Below are 26,164 nucleotides of genomic sequence, written 5' to 3' on the forward strand. Positions count from 1 at the left end.
GAATGGTGCTCTGTGGGATATTCAAAGTTTGGGATATTTTTTATAACCCAATCCTGATCCATACTTCACAATTTTGTCTCTGACATTTTGAAGGCTCCTTGCTTTTCATGTTGCTTGCCTAGTAGTATGCTGAGTCAAGGCCCTTCCAGAACAGGTTGCTTTATACAGACATCATGTAACAGACCATGAGACACTTTTGATTACACACAGGTGGACTTAATCAAATAATTATGTGAGTTATGAAGTTAATTGGTTGGACCAGCTCTTATTTAGGGGTTTCATATGATAGGGCATGAATACCTATGCACACTCCAGATTTCTTTTTTTTTTCATCGTAATTATTATTTATGTCACAATAAAACAAAAAAATCACCTTGAAAGTTGTAGGCATTTTGTGTAAATCAAATGGTGATAATCCCCCAAAAATCAATTTTAAGTCCATCTTGTAATGCGACAAAACAGGACAAACACCAAGGGGGATGAATACTTTTGCAAGACACTGTAGCTGCTACAAGTTTGTGCAAAACTTTATGATCTATTTTAGATCAAATACATCAGCATATTGTCTAAATTTGTCATGCGTCATGTTTGCTTTGCTCTTGCATTTGTACTAGCCTATGCTCTTGATTCTCGCTTTCTGTGTTCTGCCTTGTTACTTGGTTAAGTTCAATAAAGGAAGTTCTGCACTTACATCCATTATCTCCATGTTCCTATGACAGAAGCCTTGACTACAAAATGAATGTAGCAGAATTTTACAAGTTTCAGGAATACTTTCTGGAGAAAAACTGCTCTATTTGCCAGGAAAGTCAAGTGAGGGCTCAGGAGGAATGGTTCAATGCAATGCACTACCTCTGTGGGTATGTTAAGAAGGAGACTCTCAAACCAGTGAAAGCCACCATTAGGAAGACAGAGCTTGGCATCACCATGGGCATCACTTTGTCTGCTCCACCCTGGATGTCACTGTGCCACCCATTTCCACTTCAGACTTTGCTCCGCCTCCTTGCGCTGTTGCAGATGAAGTGCCACCTCCTTGCTCCACCTCAGATGTCACTCCTCTTCCTTGCTTGGCTCCCTCTGCCTCCTTGATCTGCTTCCCTGCACCTTCTCAGATGTCAGTCATCCCTCTTGCTTCATAGGGTACATCACTCCACCCTCTTGTTATGCAGTTGATGTCATACCCACCATGCTTCACAGAGAGCATCACTTCCCTCTCCCCCCAGACCTTGCTGTCATCATCGCTTCCCCCTATAGCCCTATGGATGATGTTGCTCCCCCCTCAGGCTCCACCTTGGGCTTCACTCCTTCTTCAAGCTCTGCTGTGGCTGTCACTCCAATCTTGCACTCCCCCATCACCTCATTACTGTTTCTGCCGTTGATCTTGCCGGGGATGACCCCTTGGAAGGGGAGCTCTGTTACATCAGTGCCTAATGACTACCTGTCTCATCAACCTCTACATCCAGTCACATGACTACAGTCACACACTAACGGACATACTATTTTTAAGTTCTGGTTTTTATTCAGTTTATTGTCAAGTATCTGTTCGATGCTGCATCTTGTTGTGTTCATGTTCTTTTGTGTCATGTTTATTTTGCTCTTGTATTTGTGCTAGCCTATGCTTTTGAGTCTTGCTTTCTATGTTCTGTCTTATTTCATGGTTAAGGTCATTAAAAGAAATATTATACTCACACCCATGAACTGGAAGCTGCCATGAACTGGAAGCTGCTGGAACACTGTCTACAGTCAAGCAAGTTTTAAATCACCATGGACTGAGAGGCTATCTTAGAAAGAAGCCCCTACACCAAAATTTACATCTTCAGTGTAGCACTTCCTGATGTGGGTGGAGCACAGAAGCACGGCAGGCGAGAGTTGAAGTTTAAAGCCAAGCACTTTATTCAGCTTTTCAGCTTTCCTGCTTTCACTTACTCACTCACTCACACATGCATTGTGGTCAGGGAGAGAGCTCCTTTGCTCTGCTCTCTCTCCTTTTATGCACCATCCCTGTAACAAACACACATACACACACATTAATTGACAGCAGGTGGAATGACTTAGCCACTTACCTTCCCCGACCCCGCCCTCCATTCACAGACTGCTGCTTGGCCATGCCCCCGCTGCCACATTCAGTTTCAAATAAAGTTTGCAGCTGACAAATCACATGGACAAAGAAACAGTCTTCTGGAAGAAAGTTTTTTCAGGTGTTGCTGTTGTTTGGCCACAGTGACCAGAGGTAAAGACTAACACTATACCAACTGTTAAGCATGGTGATGGTAGCATCATGCTCTGGGGCTGTTTTGCTGCCAATGGAACTGGCGCATTGTACAAAGTGGTTAGAATAATGAAGGGAGGACTACCTCAGAATTCTTCAGCTTAACTTCAAACAATCAGACACTTGGGTGTAATTTTCTGTTCTAACATGACTATGGCCCCAAACATTGATCAAGGCCTGGTTGTGGAATGGAAAAAGTAGGCTAACATTAAGCTTAAAACAGGTCCTGATCTCAACCCAATCGATAGTTTGTGGACTGTGCTTAAAAGGTGGGTCCACACCAGGAAACACAAGCTATTTATGCACATTCTACAAAAAGTATTGGAGGAGGTAGGAAACACTGTGAGTGGGAGTTCTACTGTTTTACAAGATATGCCTGGTGGTAATTCCTGGCTGAGTTCAAACACAGGGCAACACTGCTGCCTGAACAAAATAAGGACAATTTTATTTCTTATGTAATACACTTCCTCGGCTGTTTAGTTGCATCTGAGCCAAAATATACTCTGATCCAGGTGGTACTAAAGGGATGAGGTCCAAAGTTGTCTGAACTTTCACTGGGGTTCACCTTTGTCTTTTCTTTGCCAGCAGGATGTTGACATATTTGTGTCACACCATGCACTGACAAAAATGATCAAAATGCTGTGTCCTTTATAACTAATTGCCAGGATTATGGTAATTTCTTTCATTGGAATTATTAGCTAAAGCTTTACAACAGGGGTTACCAAACTTTTTTCTCTGGGGGCCACATTGTCGTTCCTGACTGTGATGGGGGGCCGGGGTCGGGTCAGCTATATAACATAGAATTGTATGACCCAGACAAATATGACCACCAGCAGGCCTCATTGTGTCGTAGAGATTACTAGCCTGGCACAGCCATCCCCACTACTATATCAACACTTGATTCCTGGCACATAATTTGTTTATTTTTACTAGTGGTTTGCAAAAGTAGTAATCGAGTCTTCACACTTTATTTTAATTTGAAATACCACAGATATTCCATTTATTTATTTTCTAATAAAAATAACATCAAAGCTGTCAAGGTAAGAAACATCTGCCTAGTTGAAGTGATTGACACTGGTAAAGGTGAGTGGAAAATTATAAATTGTAGGTAGGCCTGTTGATATTATTAATAATATTAATAATAATTGTGTGCAGCACTTAATAAAGGTCAAATAAATAGGCCTATAAAATAAATACATAAAAAAACAGTGAAATTATAATAATATGAGCAATAGATCAATAGATCACAGCAGTTGTGTTGCGTCCTGCACGTCATTGCTCTCATCCATGGCCAAAGCAAAAAACTCGAATTCTGATGCTTTCTCATTCAGCTGGTCATACACGTTGTTCCCCAAATCTTCGGTTTGCTTGTTCATAGTAGGTGCGGAGAGACTCGCCGCGTTGAGCGCATCCTTCTTGTCGGGACACACCTCCTCGGCCACAGCAAGCATGTATACTTTAACAAAGTCCCCATCAGTAAACGGCTTTCCATGGGTAGCTAGTAGGTGAGCTACCTTATAGCTAGCTCGGACAGCAGCCTGGTTGATCTGGGTTTGGTGAAGGAATACATTCTGTTGTGCAGCCAGTCCGCATTTCATCCTCCGAATCCTGTCTTCTCTTGTTTGCCCTCGCAAACTAGCATACTCTTTATGGCAGGTTTCGTAGTGACGATGCAGATTATATTCTTTGAAAACCGACACACTTTCTTTACATACAAGACAAACTGCACGGTCCTTACACTGAACAAAAAAATAATCGGTGGTCCACTGTTCTTTAAAAATTCTGCACTCTCTCTCAGCTTTTCGCTGACCGCTAGCCATTTTGCTGTCCTGAACACTGACAGTTCTCTGCGCATGCGCTGCCTGTCACTGCTTGATCGCGAGCATATGACGAAAATTTGGAAAATATGAATAGTTCATTTTATAACTAAATATCAATTTTAATTGATAAAAATCAACAAAATACAAGATGCAGACATGTTATTATTTGCCAAAAAGCAATTTAAAAAAATAGGCCATGAACACTTTTGGGGATTGCCTCATAGGGCCGGTTCAAGTGGTGGGGGGCTGGGGGGCCGGTCAAAGGGGGGTGGCGGGCCGTAGTCAGTCCGCGGGCTGTAGTTTGATGACCCCTGCTTTACAACATCATGAGTGTATATGAAACCCACCGAGTTTTTACTCATTAAAATATCATCTTGCATCACGATAACTAAACTAGCTACCAGAATCAACCCGCATCAAATAGAAAACTTTTGCTCATGACTTTTAAAGGCTTGCTCCCTTTTCAGGGCACTTCTATCATTCAACCACACTATGTTTTCGTAGGTCAAGTGCCATGGGATCTAAACCATGAAAATCCAACTTCAACTCAAGCTGGAAACTCTCTTGTTCTTTCAACACTTTTCATTCTTCTTGTAAATTTGTGAGCTCATGTCCTGAGTCCTGGAACCCACCTTCAATGTTTCAAAAAGATTATTTGCCATTGTACCATCTTCAATTTAAAGGAAATCTCTGTCATATCACTGCTTCTACATAGTTATGCAACCATAATGATTCTTCAATTATCAGACAAGCTCAGAACAAGGTCCTTCAAATATCATTTTTTTTGTTGTTGTTTTGTGGGCCCCCCATTTTTGAAATGTTTCTGTAATGTGGTACCAGATTTGACCGACAAACAAATTTTGGAATATCACTTGTGCATACTCATTCAAATCTTGGTACTTGTTCTCAGGACTTTACCTTCAAAGAAGCCTTTTGGTGTCAGTGGACAAGTAGGTAGGGAGTAAATAAAATGAACAGGAAGTAAAGCCATGTACACTTGCCATAAATTAACAACAAACTTGGTACAAAATCTTTTGCAGCATAATTTTAGACTACCATATAAGGAAGATTAATTTGTACTTTTCCTTGTTACTCGTGTGGTCCTCTTACCTTTTGTGCCTTTAATGTTTTCACCTGGAAATGTGGATATAATGTACCTTTAAAATATTCAAGGTACGTAGTTTGCCTGTAATGACCTTTAATAGTAAAGATTTAAAAGGTATAAATGCACTTTTCTAGGTAAAAGATACAAACTAATTGAAAAGTGTATAGTTCAGGGTACTAAACCAGCTACAAAGAATGGCAGAGGCAGTTTAATGTACCCAAGTCCGTTTATTAGATTTAACTGGTACTGAAGCTATCCAATACATTTGCAATGCTTTGTTGTGTTACCTCTGCTCTTGGTAAATGTCCCAAAGACACATAATCAGTGTATAATGTTCAAATAATATACTGTATATGGGAACATTAGATAAATGCATCATGTCCAGGATGGATCATATTGTATTTACTATTGTACAAAATTGAGAGAATTTCCTCATATAAATCTGTCTTCATAATATAATGTATATTCTAGTTGAACCAAAGGTAAATTTGAGAATTACAGCAATGGATCAATAGACTTGCTAAACAATAAATATTTCTAGCTTCTTTTGCCTTATTTATTGGACTATTGATTACAAAGAAAGTACAAAGAAAGCAAAAAATATCAAAAACACAAGGGCACAGGCAAGGTACATGGGACAGAGGAACTAGCACTAGACAGCATAGCATAAAGACTCCGTGACTAGGGACTGAACTGAGGGAGTATATATACACAAAATAAATTGAACACAGGTGACGATAATGAGGACTAGGTGGGGCACAAGGCACATGAAAACAAAAGGCACATGGTAGTCAAAACAAACACAGAACACAGAAGCAGAGGCGGCCTCTAGAGGCCAAAACGAACATGACAAGAAAAACATAACAGCGGTCTCTAGAGGCCAAGACAGTCCCCAGTCCTAACAATATATTCGGGGATTCATTCAATATATTCAAAGTTTCATTCAGTATATTCGGGGAGTCATTCCATATACAGAGTTTCATTCCATATATTCAGGGTTTCATTCCATATATTCAAAGATTAATTTTCTGAACGGCATGCCATAAATGTGTGTGTGTGTGTATACATACACACACACATCAAAATATATTTATTTCTTAGCTTAGCAAGGTTTCTAAGATGGAAGAAGCAATGTTATTTACAATATTTTAGTCTCTTAAGGAGAGACTAACATCAACAATCACAACAGGGTCTTGCACTGCTGATGGAACCCTTAAGACTTTCAAGACTATAGAATCAGAAAGCTTACATCTAGCTCCCTGTGGTCCTAGTAGAAGCACTTATGTCTCGTGAGAATGGAGTAGGGGAAAGTTACTCAGCCTCCAATGTCCTTTCCATACAGTGTCTTGCAAAAGTATTCATCCCCTTCGGTGTTTGTCCTGTTTTGTTGCATTACAAGCTGGAATTAAAATAGATTTTTTGGGGGGTTAGCACCATTTGATTTACACAATATGCCTACTACTTTAAAGGTGAAAATTGTTGTTTTATTGTAACACAAACAATAATTAAAATGAAAAAACAGAAATCTGGAGTGTGCATAGGTATTCACCCCCCAAGTCAATACTTTGTAGAGCCACATTTTGCTGCAATTACAGCTACAAGTATCTTGGGGGTATGCCTCTATTAGCTTAGCACATTGAGCCACTGGGATTTTTGCCCATTCCTCAAGGCAAAACTGCTCCAGTTCCTTCAAGATAGATGGGTTGCATTGGTGTACAGCAATTTTCAAGTTATCAGTCTTCTGGCTGACTCAAACAGGTTTTCCTCCAGAATTGCCCTGTATTTAGTGCCATCCATCTTTCCTTCAGTCCTCACCAGATTTCCTGTCCCTGCAGATGAAAAATATCCCCACAGCATGATCCCACCACCACTATGCTTCACTCTAGGAATGGTGTTCTCAGGGTGTTGGGTTTGTGCCACAAATAGCATTTCCCAAGATGGCCAAAAAGATCAATTTTAGTCTCATTTGACCAAAGAATCTTCTTCCATGTGTTTGGGGAGTCTGCCATATGCTGTTGGGCAAACTCCAAATGTGTTTTCTTAAGCAGTGACTTTTTTTTCTGGCCACTCTTCCATTAAGCCCTACTCTGTGGAGTGTATGACTTGAAGTGGTCCTATGGACAGATACTCCTGTCTCCGCTGTGGATCTTTACAGCTCCTTCACTGTTATCTTTGGTGTCATTGTTGCATTTCTGATTAATGACCTCCTTGCCCAGTCTGTGAGTTTTGGTGGGGTGGCCTTCTCTTGTCAAGTTTGTAGTGGTGCCATATTCTTTCCATTTTGCTATAATGGATTTAATGGTGCTCCATGAGATATTCAAAGTTTGGGATTTTTTTTATAACCCAACCCTGATCCATACTTCTTCACAACTTTGTCTCTGACATGTTTGGATTGCACCTTGCTTTTCATGTTGCTTGCTTTGTAGTGTTGCAGTGTCAGGGTCCTTCCAGAACAGGTTGATTTATACAGACACCATGTGACAGATCATGTGACACTTTGATTGCACACAGGTGGATCTTAAATCAACTAATTGTGTGACTTATGAAGTGAATTGTTTGGACCAGCTCTTATTTAGGGGTTTCATACAAAATGGGTGATTACCTATGCACACCGCAGACTTCTGTTTTTTTTTTCATCTTAATGATCGATTGTGTCACAATTTAAAAAAAAAAATCCTTGCACCTTTAAAGTGGTAGGCATGTTGTGTAACTCAAATGGGGCTAATACCCCCAATATCCATTTTAATTCCATCTTGTAATGCAAAGGACAAACACCAAGGGGGATTAATACTTTTGCAAGACACTGTATTCCTCAGCATTATGAAACTGATGTCTCTCCTAGCATCTGTATAGCAATGGAACCTATTACTATGTTTATGAATAATGTTCAAAGTCAAAGTCCCTTCTATGCCAGGATCTGGTCTTTCCAGGCAGTCTCTTGTCCCAGCTCTTTGAGGTGCATGGGTGCGACTCAGATCTCCATTTCCATAACCCTCAGCCTCTTGCCTATATAGCTAGGGTTACAGTGGGGGGCTAGTCCTCTGGTAACCACGAGAGTTTGACTTCCCTACTCACATCTGTATTGCAGCATGCCTTGCCAGATGGCAGTAGGTACCATTTTTATGATGGTCTTTCGTATGACCCGACTACAAGTAGAACTCTTGATCTCCCGGTTGAGAGGCAGATATGCTAACCACTAGGCCAGCTCATGGTCATGAATAATGATACTCTAATATATAACATTTTGTACATTTCACTTTTGTCTTCTCATCTCATTATCTCTAGCCACTTTATCCTTCTACAGGGTCGCAGGCAAGCTGGAGCCTATCCCAGCTGACTATGGGCAAAAGGCGGGGTACACCCTGGACAAGTCGCCAGGTCATCACAGGGCTGACACATAGACACAGACAACCATTCACACTCACGGTCAATTTAGAGTCACCAGTTAACCTAACCTGCATGTCTTTGGACTGTGGGGGAAACCGGAGCACCCGGAGGAAACCCACACGGACACGGGGAGAACATGCAAACTCCACACAGAAAGGCCCTCGCCGGCCACGGGGCTCGAACCCAGGACCTTCTTGCTGTGAGGCGACAGCGCTAACCACTACACCACCGTGCTGCCCCACTTTTGTCTTATTTAGATTAATGGTAAAGCAAGGTCTACACAGAATAATTTAAGTTGGTTATTTTTATTGCAACAGACAATAGAGCATACTTATTTTGTTGCAGCTATAGTACAAGTATACTGATAGCACAGAGCCCAAAAACAATTTGGTCAAATAAGTAAAGCACAAGTATAACCAAACAGCTGCTCAGTTTTATATATTAAGGTTTCTATTTACTGGTAGAAAAATAATTTCTATTTAACCTCCTTGCACATTACAAGTGTCCCCATTACATGGGACCCCCCACTCCCCATTTTCTTACCTGTGCTAAGATGTCCTTCCTCTGAGACACATGAAACCAGCCAGCTATAGTCACTGGGCAGCATAACACATTATCTAACCTCTTCCAGATGTAAATCATAGGCTACATCCACACGACAAGGGCAACGAGATTTAAAAAAAAAATATCGCGTTAACATGAGCAACGGATCAGTAAAATATCAGCTACATATGGCAATGCAACGCTTGCTGAAAACGATGCGATACACATGCCACACCTCTAGGTGCGCTGTAAGACGGTCCCATCGGAGACACCACAACAATAGAAGAAGTAAGGATGCATGCGCATAAACTATTATGCGCGAGACTTCATATTAGCCACAAAGTCAGAAAAATCTGTTCGTAAAATTACGTTATAATGACCAAATACAATGAAAAGTATTTTTCCAGTCTCACCTGTGAAAGGTAATCCCATGTGATCTCGTTTGGACGGCAAACCTATTGGTACAGTTAAATGCAGCACATGAATGAGGCATCTTTATTCTCCGCTTTGACCCATCCAATATGGCGGCGAGGATGACGTATGATTCTACGCGGAAGGCAGCGTCTTTAATGGTCTGGAATAAATTGAATGCTACACGTTGATGGATTAATTTGTTCTTCTACGCCCTTTTTGAGGAATGTATTGTAGGACTTAAACCAACATCTGAAAAGGTAAGATCGCTTCTTTTTTTCCCTTTTTTCCCTACTCTGCTCCTCCTACTCAAGCGAGTAGGACGCTTCTTTGCTTTGCTCCTGCTTTCTTAATCTTTATTTCTATACTTTCTCATTGACTTTCCACTATTTTATTCTTTTTTTAAATTTTTTATCTTTATAAGCTTTTAATTTAATTTTAATTTAATTTCCACTTTTTTTTTTTAAATGCCAGGAAGCAAAAAATCCTGCAGAAAATGCATGGAATTAGAACAGAGGATTTCTATTCTGGAATCAAAGATTAATGCTCTGCCAAAGACGGACGAATTAAAAGCGATATATCAGGAAAGGAGTACTGAAACAGTGGCTGAGAATGCAGAGATTGCGCTCCGACAGACTGAGGACATTGCAGACCAAGTGGAAGAATTCATAACTCAACCTGTAAGTACTGAAAACTGGCAAATGATGGGTGCTAAGCCAAAAAACAAAAACAGAAGAGTAATTACTTCAACACCAGCTCGTTCTACAAATTACAATAGGATCTACAATCCTATGGAAAATCCACAGCCTATAAGGCTTCAGAACAAATTTGAATGCCTCAGGGATGTGGAAGAGGATTTGTCAAGCGGACAAACACATAGTAAAAAGAGATCACACCAAGATCGAAGAGCTGTGAGAAGAGGCAAAAAGCAGCTCGTAACACCACCTGATCCCACAACCCTTGTTCTTGGTGATTCCACTGTAAGACAATTAAAAGGTTATGAGATGATTATTTGTTGTCTTCCAAATGCATCCATCTCTGACACCAAAGACAGCATTTTGAAACTCATGTCCGAGCATAAAACTATTAAACGTATCGTTGTGCATGTGGGAGCGAACGATGTTTTCAGAGAACAGCTGTTTGTCCAAGATGATTTCAGAAAACTTTTTTCTGAGCTCTATAAGACTGGAATTCAATCTTTTATCAGTGGCCCACTCCCAGCGAGAGGAAGTTTTGCTTTTTCTCGACTCTTCAGTCTTAACACCTGGCTTGGAAAAACTTGTTCTTCATTTGGTATGAATTTCATAGACAATTTTAACCTTTTTTGGAATCGCAAAGAATTTTACAAGCCAAATAGCACTGAACTCAGCTGGATTGGAGCCAAAGTCTTAGCAGACCACTACAAACTTGCAATCTTTTCTCAGCCAGCACCGAGGAAAACAGTTGATAAGATGTCGCAGACTGACATAGTTACAAAGCCTAAACAATCATCTTTGCAAGTCATCATCAAGGACACACAAACATCTGACTTGCAGGCCTCCCAACATTCAAGGACAGACGACTCCACTTCTCCTCGGATGGATTTCCCAAATAGCATGAAAAAACTGCTCCCAATGGCTACACTTTCCTTTTCCAGCCCAAATCTGTCGCGACAAGCAGTGTATCCAGTACATCAAAATTGTGTTTGTCCAGGACTTTCAGCTGGCTACAAATCTTTTTCACCATCCAAAAGATACATGTCATCTCCAGTCCTTTCACCCTCAAACCAAATTGAACATTTAGAAAGTCTTGTTTGATGTAGTCTGGGTCCCTGCAAATGGATGTAATGTTGAAAAAGGTTGGGACCCGATGTTGACACTATTCCTGTGTTGATAAGAAACAGAAAACATAGAGCACATTTAACCCTGGGGGTGAACCAATCTAATCTCCTTCCTGTTTTAAAACAGCATCAAAGTGCACAACCAAATATAGCTTCTAGAATTTCTGTAAAGCTAGCTCTTCTGAACATTAGATCACTTTTAAACAAGTCATTTTTAATTAATGATCTTATTTGTAAACACAATCTTGATTTTTTGCTTCTAACTGAAACCTGGCTGGATCAAGCAAATAGTGCTACCACCCTTATCGAAGCAGCTCCCCCAAATTTTAATTTTTTGAATGTTACCCGACAAGGGAAAGGTGGAGGGATCGCAAATATATTCAAAGTCTCTTTTCAATGTAAACAATCCTCACTTGGTGATTTTACGTCCTTTGAACACTTATGTGCACTTGTTACATGCTCTCCTAACATATTATTATTAACTATTTATAGGCCTCCGAGACATTCAGCCAAAGTCTTTCTTGAAGAGTTTGGTGAACTGTTATCAGTCATTTGCTTAGAGTTTGATTGTCTTATTATATCTGGGGATTTTAACTTGCATGTAGATAATACTGATAACATTTATGCCAAAGAACTATTTGCAATTATTGATAACTTTAACCTGGTACAACATGTACAGGGACCGACCCACTCTCGTGGTCATACTCTTGACCTCGTCATCACAAAGGGTCTTACTGTTTCTTATACTGTTGTTGACCTGGCATTATCTGATCATTTCTGTGTTTTCTTTGAAGTTTCTATGTCTCCTCACATTCAGAATAGCTCAACGACTATAGGTAGGAGAGTCATAAACAACAACACATGTGTTCTTTTTGAGCAAGCTCTCTTACAGAACTCAACCAAAATGTCAGACTCTGTAGATGATTTACTGGAATTTTTTAATTTAAATATGACCCAAATTATGGATGATATTGCTCCATTCAAAATAAAAAGAGTCAATGATAAGCAGAAAGCACCATGGAAGCAGTACCCGGCTGTTAAACTGCTAAAGAGAGAATGTAGAAAGACTGAAAGAAAATGGCGCAAATCTAAACTTCACATCCATTATCAAATCCATAAAGAGATGCTTTGTAATTATAATTATGAAATTCGTAAAGCAAGACAGTCTTTCTTCTCCAACATCATCAGCAGGAATATGAACAATACCCGTGTGCTATTTTCAACAGTAGAGAAGCTAACTAATGCCCCACCACAATTAGCACCTGAACTTCTATCAGTTAATAAATGCAATGAGTTTGCATCTTTTTTCAAAGGTAAAATTGATAAAATAAGGCAGAACATTTCTCATAATATATCTCAGTTGCAAAAAATTGAAAAACTGCAATCACCAATGACACAGATAGATAACTTTAACATGATGTCAGAATTTTGTTTAACTGATTATGAGACTCTTGAAAAAACTGTACAAAATCTCAGTTCTTCAACATCTGAATTGGACATTCTGCCCACCAACTTTTTTAAGTCTGTTCTTCATCTTATAATTACAGATGTGCTTCAAATTATAAATACATCCTTGGAGACTGGCGTTGTTCCTGTGTCCCTAAAAAAAGCTGTTGTAAAGCCCCTTCTTAAAAAAAATAATCTGGATCCTTCAGTGTTAAATAACTACAGGCCAATATCAAATCTACCATTCATCGGGAAAATCCTGGAAAAAATTGTCTTCAATCAATTAACTGCCTTCTTGATATCAAACAGCCGTTTTGATAATTTTCAGTCAGGATTTCGTGCCAATCATAGCACTGAAACAGCGTTGATTAAAGTTATAAATGACATACGTCTTAATACTGATGCAGGCAAAACATCGGTCCTGGTATTACTGGACCTCAGTGCAGCTTTTGATACTGTTGATCACAACATACTGCTATATCGACTTGAACACTGGGTTGGATTGACTGGTAAAGTTATCAATTGGTTAAAATCATACTTAAAAGATAGAAGCTTCTTTGTTACCCTGGGAAATTGTTCCTCAATGTCAATGCCCTTGACCTGTGGTGTCCCCCAGGGGTCGATTCTTGGACCATTACTTTTCAACCTTTATATGCTCCCACTTGGGCAAATTATCAATAAAAATTCAATTTTGTATCACTGCTATGCAGATGATACCCAAATTTATTTTGCTCTATCACCAAATGACTATGCCCCCCTTGAATGTCTCTACCAGTGCATTGATCAAATCAATAGCTGGAGGTCACAAAATTTTCTTCAGTTGAACACAGATAAAACAGAAGTAATTCTATTTGGAAAAAAAAGATGAAAGACTCAGGATTACCACTATTCTTGACACAAAAGGGATTAAAACTAAAGAAATGGTTAAAAATCTTGGTGTTTTCATTGACAGCGAGCTAAACTTTGACAGGTCACATGAAAGCAATCACTAAAACGGCATTTTATCACCTAAAAAACATTTCAAAACTAAGAGGACTTATGTCAAAAAATGATCTGGAAAAACTAATACATGCCTTCATCTCTAGTAGGGTTGATTACTGCAATGGCCTTTTCACAGGCCTGCCAAAAAAGACCATCAAACGACTTCAGCTGGTTCAAAATGCAGCGGCGAGGGTTCTCACACGAACAAAAAGAACAGAGCACATTACCCCAATTCTAAGGTCCCTTCACTGGCTTCCAGTAAGCTACAGAATTGACTTTAAAGCATTGCTGCTGGTGTATAAATCTCTAAATGGTACAGGGCCCAATTACCTCTCTGATATGTTGCAGCGGCCTAACCCAATCAGATCTACCAGATCGCAACAGAAAAATTTACTATTAAAACCAGTTGTTAAAACAGCTTTTAGCTACTATGCAGTACATCTATGGAACCAACTGCCAGAGGACATTAAAAATGCTCCTGCTGTTGGCAGCTTCAAATCTAGGTTAAAGACCAAGCTGTTTTCAGATGCTTTCTGTTAAATAATTAATATTTTTACATTTTTTATAACCTTTACTTTCTCTGCATGTTTTAAATTTACTTTAATTTTATTCTATTTTATTCCGCTGGTTTCTTTTTCTTTTTCTCCTTTTTTCTTTTTGGCATTTTATTATTTTAGTTCTACTGTTGTTTAATTCTTATTATTTTCTTTTAATTCTTTTAATTAATTGTTTTAGATTAAAAATAAAATTATTATATGTAATTTTATTTCTCTATTGTTTACTGTTTTTGTTTTTGCTTCTGTAAAGCACATTGAACTGCCATTGTGTATGAAATGTGCTATATAAATAAACTTGCCTTGCCTTGCCTATTTTTGCTGGCGGGATTGACTCTCTCTCTCTCTCTCTCTCTCTCTCTCTCTCTCTCACTTTGCACCATTACACAATAAATATTCACAGTGAAAATATTTTGTAAGCGCGTTTCATGAACCAAGTTATAGGATTTGTTGACAACTCGCATCGAGTTCGTTACACTTCTACCCGGCGTGAAGTACATGTGGTTGTGACGTCATCGTAAACAAATCCGTTCTACTCATCCAGACGACTTCGCAACGGCGCCATTGCCAGATCTTTCCACTCTGGAACCCGTTCTCAAAATATTTCGTTTTGGGGCACCCAAAACGCCGGTGCCGTGTGGACGCCAGGCCGAAACGATAAACAATTTTATCAGATTCACCTGAATCCGTTGCCGTGTGGACAGGGCCATAGTAGCCATGATTGGTTAGTGTCTTTGTAATTGAGGTTTTTCACCTGATGTCACAGGGTCACGTGATGCCCCGGTGTCCTCCATTTTGAAGGTCAAGCTACATACTAACGCTGCAGACAGAGAGGGAGAACCAGCTTGAAAAAAAAGCGTGTTACAGACACCGGATCCAGTGTAAATAGCTGCCGGAGCGCGCTCCGGCTTGCTCCCCCTCAAATTCAGCAGCGCGCTCCGGCTTGCTCCCCCTCAAATTAAGCAGCGCGCTCTGGCTTGCTCCCTCTCAAATTTAGCAGCACACTCCGGCTTGCTCCCGGAGTGCTCCGGCCGAGGTTCTGGAGCGCGCTCCGGCAGCTATTTACACTGGATCCGGTGTAAATAGCTGCCGGATCATAATTACAGTAAACTAGTAAATACAATAAAGGAAAAACTTGAGACTGAAAGGTTTTAACAGTCATCCAAATGACTGAACGTAAACATTGCTACAGTAACATACTAGCTATGTTGTTGACATTAGCTAGTGCTAACAGCTAGCTGCTAGTACACTGCTACAACACAGACACCGACCCTAATAATACAGTTCTTGGTCATTGCCTGGTAACAGCAAATTTATAACGGGCCATGTCTCAACAGACTAAGAAGTTATTTCAATGACATTTAATAACATTTTGTTTATCCTGAGGACCGAAAGTAAATGAAAATGTGAACAAACCTTAGCTGTAATAAGATGGCGACCACCGGCTCCAGGGACGACCCACTGATGTAGGCATGTTACCCAGCCTGACACAAAATATTTGTAGGCATCCAAACTCTTATACGTTTTCAGATCAATACCTGTGTATGGCGATGGGTTTTTAACGACATAGGTATACAGATCATGTGGGCCGAAGTCAGGTAAAGACGAGGGCTTCGTGTACTTCCGTACGTCAGTGAACAATCCTGGTGGAAGCAGGTAAACATCGTTCTCTAAGCCTGCTAACCTCAATTTTTTGCAAATACCTCTCCCTCTGCTTGCCCTGTAAATGCCCTACGTCGCTGGATAGTGAAGGTGTTTTCTGCATCTCGCTCCTTTTTCTTTTATGTTTTTAGTTTGTCGCCTTCCTCGCATTCAAACTGATTCGAGCCGTGACGTCCAAAATGGCAGCCTCACATGACTTGGTCACGTGGGTGAAAAACCTCAGTTGACAGGGGAGAGAGGGATGGCTGTGGCATAGTCATGATTCAAATTTACAATCTCACAATGGCCCACTTGGGAGTCCACTTAAGTAAGTGTTTAAATACACAAGTACTTTTTGCAAGAAATGTTAAATGCACAACTTTAGAACATGAGTATCTGGTTTGTTTTAAAGCCTTGACAAATTTGGTAAATTTACTGTTTGCAAAAGAAAGAAATGTCTACATCTTTTTCTAAAAAAATCAACTTTTTTCTCTTCATTTAGTAATAAAAGCTAGCCATATCATAAACTGATGTTTCAACATCACTGACCTCATCATCAGAGTAAAATAAAGTGTTTAAAGCAATTAAAAATCTGGTCAAGTTTTTTATAAAGGTCATTAAGTAAAAACTGTGGCATGTACAGAATCAGATTGGATGTTTAATTTTGGCTTTTATGCTAAGATGAGCAACATTTCATAAATCAAACAGTTCAGCTTCCCAATGCATTTTCACAGAATAATAAGTTGATTGCTCAAATCAGGAACATCTAGGAGGCCATGCTCAATCTCAAGGTGTTTACCAATAGTTGAGTGGCAATGTTCTTCAATTTGTTGGTACAGATGTCTGCAGGTATAGCCAATAGTCTGCATCACACAGACCACACTTAGGCCCTGTCCACACGGCAACGGATTCAGGTGACTCCGATACAATTGCTTACCGTTTAGGCCTGGCGTCCACACGGCACCGGCGTTTTGGGTGCCCAAAACGCAATCTTTTTGAGAACAGGTTCCAGAGTGGAAAGATCTGGCAACGTTGCCGTTGTGAAGTCATCTGGATGAGTAGAACGGATTTATTTACGATGACGTCACAACTACATGACTGTGAGTGCTTCACGCCGGGTAGAAGTGTAACGAACTCAATGCGAGTTGTCAACAAATCCTATAACTTGGTTCATGAAACGTGCTTACAAAATATTTTCACTGTGAATATTTATTGTGTAATGGTGCAAAGTGAGAGAGAGAGAGAGAGAGAGAGAGACTCTGCCCTTAAGGCAGAGTCAATCCCGCCAGCAAAAATAGGGAAAAAAAGGAGTGATCTCACCTCTTCAGATGTTGATTTAAGTCCTACAATACATTCCTCAAAAAGGGCGTAGAAGAGCAAATTAATCCATCAACGTGTAGCATTCAATTTATTCCGGACCATTAAAGATGCTGCCTTCCGCGTAGAATCATACGTCATCCTCGCCGCCATATTGGGTAGGTCAAAATGGAGAATAAAGATTAGCTGCGTTTAACTGTACCAACAGGTTTGCCGTCCAAACGAGATCACATGGGATTACCTTTCACAGGTGAGACTGGAAAAATACTTTTCATTGTATTTGGTCATTATAATGTAATTTTACAAACAGATTTTCCTGACTTTGTGGCTAATATGAAGTCTCGCGCATAATAGTTTATGCGCATGCATCCTTACTTCTATTGTTGTGGTGTCTCCGAAGGGACCGTCTTACAGCGCCCCTAGAGGTGTGGCATGTGTATTGCATCGTTTTCAGCAAGCGTTGCGTTGCCATATGGACCTGATATTTTACTGATCGTTGCCCATTTGGACGCGATATAAATAACATCTCGTTGCCGTTGTCGTGTGGATGTAGCCTTAGATTAAATAAATAAATAAACAACATTCTGTTGGCTAACCAGGGCCCTGTACTACGAAGCGGGTTTTCTGGCTTACCAGGGTAACTTCGAGAGTAACTTGATCACGTGCAGCGTAACTTCCCGATTAACCCATACTACGAAAGTTGGCTATGTTCAAACTGAGGTATGCTGCCATGGCAATTTACACTGCATCTCAAACCTGCTCATCTCAGGTTATGTTCTTGGTTAACCCGAGGTTTCCGATTAACCACACCCTTTTTAAACACCACCTCTCCACCGACATTTCCTCTAGAGACAATGCCAGCGTACCTGGATGACCCGTGCGATATCGGAGCGCAGATTAGAGATGGGATTTATGGCTCTTTGATGGGATCCGCATCTTTGTGATCCGTTCTTTGAAAAGAGCCGTTCAAAAGACTGGCTCATTTGGCTCTTTTTAAATATTTATTCAGTTTTAAGAAGACAGCGTCTAAAGAAGCCAGATCCCTCTGCTTAGACAGTGACATCAATATTTCTGGACATACCTTTTATATAAAGCAATCTAGACTTACATTATTGTAACCAGTGCTCGAAACTAACGGTGTCCCGATGTCCCGGGGACCATAAAAAATGTCATCGGGACACAAAATTATCATATCTGGGACAATCCCGGGACAATGGAAAAAAATAGATCTAGAAAAAAAGTTCTACATTAATATTATTTACAAAGCCGTAACACATACGTAGACATTCACCTAATTTGTCAATTTTAATTTTAAAACGTTAACAGCGAAAAATACATAGTAGCTACACTTTCGATGCACCTGCATCCGTAGGCTACAGAGCAGCGCATTCTGTTCTAGAATCTTCGGCCGGAGTCCGCATTATATGGACTTGGAATGGAATTGCTACCGCACACGCTGCGCCGACTCTTGCCAGAACAAAAATGCTGAAGTGGTTGAAGCGGACCGACCGCGGGGAAGAAACTGAAAGCCCAGACATAACGTCTCCGGGACCTTCAGGATCCAAAGTGTCATCGCCTGGTCTGCAGGCAACGCTAGCAACTGAATGAACTTAATGAACACTGTTAGACACGTTATAAAATACAACAGGAATGATGTGGATGATATTGACGGAAGATACCGTTCAACAGAATAAGTGAGTTTTCTTGGTGTCTTTCTAGTTCAGAAAGTTTAGTCAGTCAGCAGCACAACTAGGCTCGGACCTGCTGGCACTATGCTGATGTTGCTAACATTTGCACCCGGCAGCGAAAGTTCATAAAATGGATAACGGAAAGTTCATAAAAAATGGATAACAGTAATGGATAACGGAAAGTTCATAAAAATGGATAACGGTAATGGTGAAAATTATAAGTTGGCCTTATAAGTGCCAACAAAGATTCAAGGTATAAGTAGATGAAATGAACATAAAAGGGGTCTTATTTTCAACTAAAGTGTACTGCAGATGTAGGGAGTTGAAATATTTTCTGAATGAGCTAGTTGGCCCCTTTAAATAAACGGGTATCTATTCATACAGTGAGATCGCCAAAGTTTAATAAACTGAAAATCCAATAACTGTAATTTTGAAGTAGATGATGTATAGGACATGTGTCGCTTGTGTCTTGTGACTTATTGTAAAAATGATATAAAGGGTTCAAAATCGCATAGTTACAAATATAATAGTAACTTCATATGATAATATTAACCACTGGTTATTTCAGAGAGGAAAAAAATGGGGACACTATTGCTTCCATTCGGGACAATACAACACAGAATTCGGGACCACTGGGGGACACAAAGAAAAAAAGTTAATTTCGAGCCCTGATTGTAACCCCTAAACGCTCATAAATAACCATTAAAAAACAATGAGGGCTTCAATGAATGTCCATGCAGAACGGCTTTTCTGTAAAAAAAAAAGAACCCACTCAAGAACATAGTTATCAAGAACGCAAGAATATTTTATAGAAAAACACTTGTTTTACAAAAATATTTAAGTCTGAGATACAAAATAGATACAACTACAATAAATATAACACAAGAACTAGTTATCACACAAGAACATTTTAATAGAAAAAAAACAAACTTTCTATATTAAAAATATTGAAATTGTAACAAAAATAGATACAACTAAACAGTCAGATAAATAGATAAAGTTATAACAAGAACACAAGATTATTTTAATAGGAAAAAAACAAACTATTAATGCAAAACATATATTATTATTAGAAAAATAGATACAACTAGACAAACAGATAAATAAATAAAATACACAAAAATAGAACAAACAAAATGACGATAGAATAAATTAAATGAACGTCCATGCAAAGTAGTTTTCCCACAATATTAACATTAATATCACACAACAACATTATAAACTACATACAAAACAATTTGAACTATTAGGCAAACAGATAAAACTTGAATAAATAAAAGGCAAATGAATGCTTGCTTGCACGCGCACGCACACACACACACACCATTATGAATGATGTTTTTATATTTCATTTTCACCTGTTGCCAGGTGCGTTTGGCACTGCTGTTGCCTCTGAAATGTTCACAGGACATACACCAACTTAGTCAAAGGGACTGAACAGTCAGTCATCCTAATTCATGTGACTCTGTGCACATATCAGCTTAAGTAGGCTACTCCATGAATTTACCCTACCAAATTTTATTCAGGATTTTTCGGACATTAAACAAGCTATATATGACTGGGGCCACGTCGAAGGACCATTTTCTGTGACTTGTGATTGATCATGAAGCTTTCTCTCATCCTATACTTCTGTTCTGGAACATGTAGAAGGGAGAATGTACTTATGCATTTACCCGATCGGCAATTCGTTGCCAACATGCTTGCCGCTCCTTATTGGCAGCCGCTGTGTTAGATTTTGCTCTTAATGTTGTTTTGAACTCCTCATAGCTTTGCATTATGACAGCGCATTCTTCCTCCGTGAAGTACGGTGACCGTGCCATTGCGAACAGTGGTGATTTGCGCTGATAACCTCCCCTTTAATGTGAACGCGCATTAACCCTGATTAGGTTAACACAGGTTCAACAAATCAACTTCATAACTGGCGTCGTAGTACCGTTTAACCCCAAACAAGATAACCAGGTTTTGTCAACCCCGGTTTAGCGGGGGAACCCTGGGTTACTTCTGGGTAGGTTGACCTCCGTTCGTAGTACAGGGCCCAGCAGTGGTTTGGCTTCACATAACTTGACTTTCTCCTGAATTTTACAACTCATGTAAACAGGAAGTAAAGTGATGTTAAATCTTGCACTCAAAGTTCCAAGCTGTCTTTTCACCATGTCAGACGACTTCTGGTCTTTAAAAGGCAAGGAAAAATGGATAGTCTTCATGTTATCAGAAGCTTGATAGGCAGCAGCTGATAATCCTAACTCCCGTGCCATCCTAGAGCAGAACTGGTTAATGGTTGAACCAATGAGCTTTTCTGGGTATTTTAGGGCTTGAAAAACTTCTCTCAAATGATGACACTCCAAGTACTCTTATGTTGATGATAGACGATAGATGCGATGAAGCATGGTTTTTAACAAGGATCTCTCATACCTGTGATCCACATGGCTTTGATAATGCAGCAAGAGCCCAGTGTTGGTGGACTTTCTGTAAACCTTTGTATCAAGTTTATAGCCATTCTTGATGATTTCAAAGCCGAGGAAGGGCAGCTTGTTATTGGATGCCAACTCCATGGTAAACCTCAAAGATGGATGGCATTCATTCAAAGTTTGGAGAAATGTCTCAGCTGGAGAGACACTGTCCATTATTGCCAGTGTCATCGAAATATCTATTGTATAACAGAGGAAGTTGTCATTTCATTCCAAGCTCTCTTCTATGCAACATAAAAACGTACTGGCCAGAAGTGAACCCAAAGATGAGCCCATTGCTACACTGTCTACTGGCTTGTATAACACACCATTGAAATGAAAAGTTGATCTTTAGTAGCTACTTTTAATAATTTGATAAGCTCAGACTTTGTGATGTTCAAGTCGTGTGTCTTATTGAACCAACTGTTGGAGAAGGCATTATCATCAAGGGTGTTAATGGTTTCTTCTAAAGGTACATTTGTAAAAAGGGAGCAAACATCATAGGAGACCAGTATGTCATTCTTATTGATACAAATATTGTGTAGGTCTCCAGCAAAAGTAAATGTGTCTGTGATCATGTAGTCATTTACAGACAGAACTTTGATTTTATTTTCCAGCCATTTAGCCAAGGCATAGTTATACGTACCAGTGGCAGAAAGGATTGGACGCATTGCTAACTCCATTTTGTGCATCTTGGGAGGACCATAAAGAAGGGCTAGTCTTGAACCTTTAGGACGAACCAGTTTGACAATGCTCTGAGTTTTATTTTAAGATGAGTTTTATTGCTCAATCCACATCATGGGTTTCCATTTAACTGATAAGGTCAAAGTGGAAACAAAACTCATACCATTCAATTATGTCTTCAAAAACTATATACAGTGTCCTCCATGATTATTGGTACTCCTTGTAAAGATTGGTAAAATGGGTTACAAAAAGGGTTAGAAAAAAATCCACTTTTTGGTGAATTCGCTTCATCTCACACTGAAAAAAAAATAGAAAAATCCAACATTTAAATGAAATAAATTTATTCAGAGAAAAACAAATCCTTCATCAAGAAATAATTATTTTTCAACAAAAACACGTGCCACTGTTTTTGGCACCCCTGCATTTAATACTTTGTACAACCTCCCTTTGCCAATAAACAGCACTACTGCACCTCAGTCCTGGCAGGTCTTCCCCTGAGTGTCCTCTAACCCCTGTTAATGAAATTTTCAAAATTTTTCCACACCACTCCATTGCTGTGTTCCCTCTAATAGCTTCCTGTAGCTGCCCATGTCAGATTTAACACACTGAAGCTTGCCTACAAAGCCAACAATAGAGGCAGAGGACATACTCAAGTATTACTTAAGAATTCTCAATGGTCAGAACAAGATGATCAGATTTTAAACAGTTGCTCAACCTTGGAGTTTTACACAGAAGTGGAGGCTATGGTTAAACACAGTGTATATGCACTATACAGCCAAAGTTTTATGGATAATTCATCATTACACCCATACAGTGCCCTCGGTAACAAGGGCTAGAAAAAAAATGCACCTTTTGGTGAAGTAGCTTCATCTCACTGAAAAAATGAGAAAAATCCAACCTTTAAATGAAATAAATTTATTCAGAGAAAACCAAATCCCTAATCAAGAAATAATCATTTTCAACAAAAACACATGTACAGTACCACTATTATTGGCACACCTGCATTTAATACTTTGTACAACCTCCCTTTGCCAGTAAAACAGCACTGAGTCTTCTCCTATAACATTTTATAAGGTTAGAGATACAGAGAAGGGCATCTGAGAACTTCCCTCTTTACAGAATCTCTCCAGATCATCCAGGGTCCTCGGACCTCTCTTGTGCACTCTCCTCTTCAGCTCACCCCACAGGTTTTCAGTGGGGTTCAGGTCAGGGGACTGAGATGGCCGTGGCAGAAGCTTGATTCTGTGCGCAGCTAACCATTTTTGTGTTGATTTGGACATATGCTTTGGATCATCGTCCTGCTAGAAGATCCAATGATGACCCAGTTTTAGTTTCCTGGCAGAGGCAGCCAGATTTTGATTTAAAATGTCCTGGAGTCCATGGTGCCATGTACCTTAAAAAATGTTTCCAGGGCCTTTGGAGGAAAAACAGCACCAAAACATCACAGAACGTCCATCATATTTTACAGTTGGGTTCTTTTCATTACAACCATCCTTCTTTTTATGCCAAACCCACTTTGAATGTTTATTGCCAAAAAGCTCCATTATTGTTACATCAGACCCTAGAAAACAGTTCCAGTCAAAGTTGTTGTAGCATTTTGCAAACTTTAGGCACTTAGATTTGTGGTTAACTGACAGAAAAGGCTTTTTTTCTGCCATACCTTCCAAATAATCTGTTGGCATGGATGTGGCATCTGATGGTGGTTTTTGAGATTTGGAAACCCCAAGATTTGACCTTTTTTCTTGTAATTCTGCAATAGTGATCTTTGGGATTTTTTTCTTTTCTTTTTTGGCCTCTATTATCATTCTCCTCACTGGACATGTGTGTGTGTGTGTGTGTGTGTGTGTGTGTGTGTGTGTGTGTGTGTGTCCTTTCCCAGGCAAGATTGTAACAGTTCCAGTTGGTGTCCACTTTTTTTTTTTTTTACTTTTGCCCTAACAGTAGAAATTGGCATTTTCATGTGACTATCCATCCATCCATTATCCATAACCACTTATCCTGTGCAGCGTTGCAGGCAAGCCGGAGCCTATCTCAGCTGATTATGGGTGAGAGGCGAGGTACACCCTGGACAAGTTGGCAGGTCATCGCAGGGTCAGGTGACTAGCTATTTTTTTTTTAAATAACCATTCCCTGATTTATGAAGATCAACACACTTCTCCCTCATTTTGTTTGTGTGTTCTCTTATCTTTCCCATGTTGATGAATGACTAAGGGGATTTGGCCTCTGTGCCACCTCGTATTTGTACCCCAGTTCATCAGGAAGTCATTGATTACAGCTTGAAAGTTCGTATACACTCCAACCAACTAAAAAAATATACAATTTAAATGGGGAACATGCTTCGGTAACATTGTGTTCACTATCATTTCCAAGGGTGCCAATAATAATGACATGTCTTTGTTGAAAAATTCTTGATGAGGGATTTGTTTTTCTCTGAATAAATGTATTTTAATCAAAGGTTGAATTTTTTTCACATTTGTTTCAGTGCGAGATGATGCTACTTCACCAAAATGTGTTTTTTTTTCTAACCCTTTTTACTAAATCTTCACAAGGGGTGCTAATACTAGTGGAGGGCACTGTAGACATTCTTTATGACGACGTACAAGTGTGTGGTAAAATGCACAATGAGCAAAAAATTGGAGAAAAATACCAACAGACAGGGTGATGGATTACTTGTTCTATGAAAAGGGAAGGTAGTTTTTTTTAAACCTGAGGAAGAATAAATTGATGAGCAAAATGTTTGAAATTTAGTAGATTAAAAAAAAAGTGTCAGTCTATGTTTTTTTTTCTTTAAAAGCAAAATATACTTGTGTCATACACAAAAATTAAGTATAATCGCACAAACAAGTAATTTTTTTTTTTTAACCAGAAAAATATCTGCACAGGATGTTCATTTATATTTTCTTAAATTATCTGATTGTTTTAACATTTATGGAAATTATAACTTATTTATAACTCAATTTCCACAGCCAAATGTGATCTGCAATATACAGTGAAGCTATTATTTTATTGCATACTGGTAAAGGCTGACTCAAAGAATAACAAATAGATGCGAGCCTAAGGGAAAAAAAACAACAACTTTATTTTCAACACTTATTGTTTTGGAATAATAGCACATTTTATATGCAGTTGCACTGAGGGCATGTAACTGCACAGAAGACAAGAACCAAAGCAACTTGTACGAAAAGAGATTCTTTATTGCTTCACATTAGTGTAAATTGGGATGGCACAGTGGTGTAGTGCTTAGCACTGTCGCCTCAGAGCAAGAAGGTCCTGGGTTTGAGCCCAGCAGCCGACAAGGGTCTGTTAAGGGTGGCGAGTTAGGATCCAATAGCAGAACACAAACTAGAAAATCCAATGAATAAAAAAAAAAAAAAAAGATTTAAAGTCCAAAAAGAGTCAATGAACAAAAATAGTAAAAATAATCCAGACAACAACAACGTAGACAAAGAGCTATGTCTGAAGATTCTCAGTCATTCAGGTCATAGTAAACTATGGGTGGTAAGAGTGCAACTGGACTTGCTTGAAGATTCTTGAAGACGTTTCACCTCTCATCCTAAAGGCTTTTTCAGTTCTGTCTGACTAATAGGGATTATCAGGTATTTATCCTTTCATGGATGAAAAGCAATTCTAAGCTGTTGTTGAGTCTTCCTGTTGGTGTGGAAGAGTGCTAATATGAAAAAAAAAACATGAAAAATGGTTGACAAAAACAAAACATACTGCAAAAAACAAAACAAACAAACAAAAAAAAACCTGATAAAACATGAGTGCAAAAAACTGTGGCTAAGACTACACAAAACAGAGCAAAAATCCAGGAAGCAAAAAATGTCACACAGACAACATGAGAAACAGACAAAACGTTCTGGCAAGTTCCTAGTCTGAGACCAGCCTATTTATACACAGCAGAGTAGACCAGGAAGTGAATGCTGGCAAGATGGAAGTCCCGTTCCAGATCCGGATTGCACTGAACTGGGAGATAGTAAATCTCCGGAATGGAAGTCCGGGGCGGCTCATGACAGGGTCTTTCTGTGTGGAGTTTGCATGTTCTCCCTGTCTGT

The 26,164-nt window shown here is 39.4% G+C and overlaps 1 protein-coding gene across 1 annotated transcript in view; it reads left to right on the forward strand.

Moving 5' to 3' along the window:
• Positions 1 to 26,164, forward strand: part of fibcd1b (fibrinogen C domain containing 1b) — a 596,411-nt gene that overhangs the window by 253,704 nt on the left and 316,543 nt on the right. The window lies entirely within an intron of this gene.

The sequence above is a fragment of the Neoarius graeffei genome, chromosome 28, assembly GCF_027579695.1.
Source record: "Neoarius graeffei isolate fNeoGra1 chromosome 28, fNeoGra1.pri, whole genome shotgun sequence".
Lineage (NCBI taxonomy): Eukaryota > Metazoa > Chordata > Actinopteri > Siluriformes > Ariidae > Neoarius > Neoarius graeffei.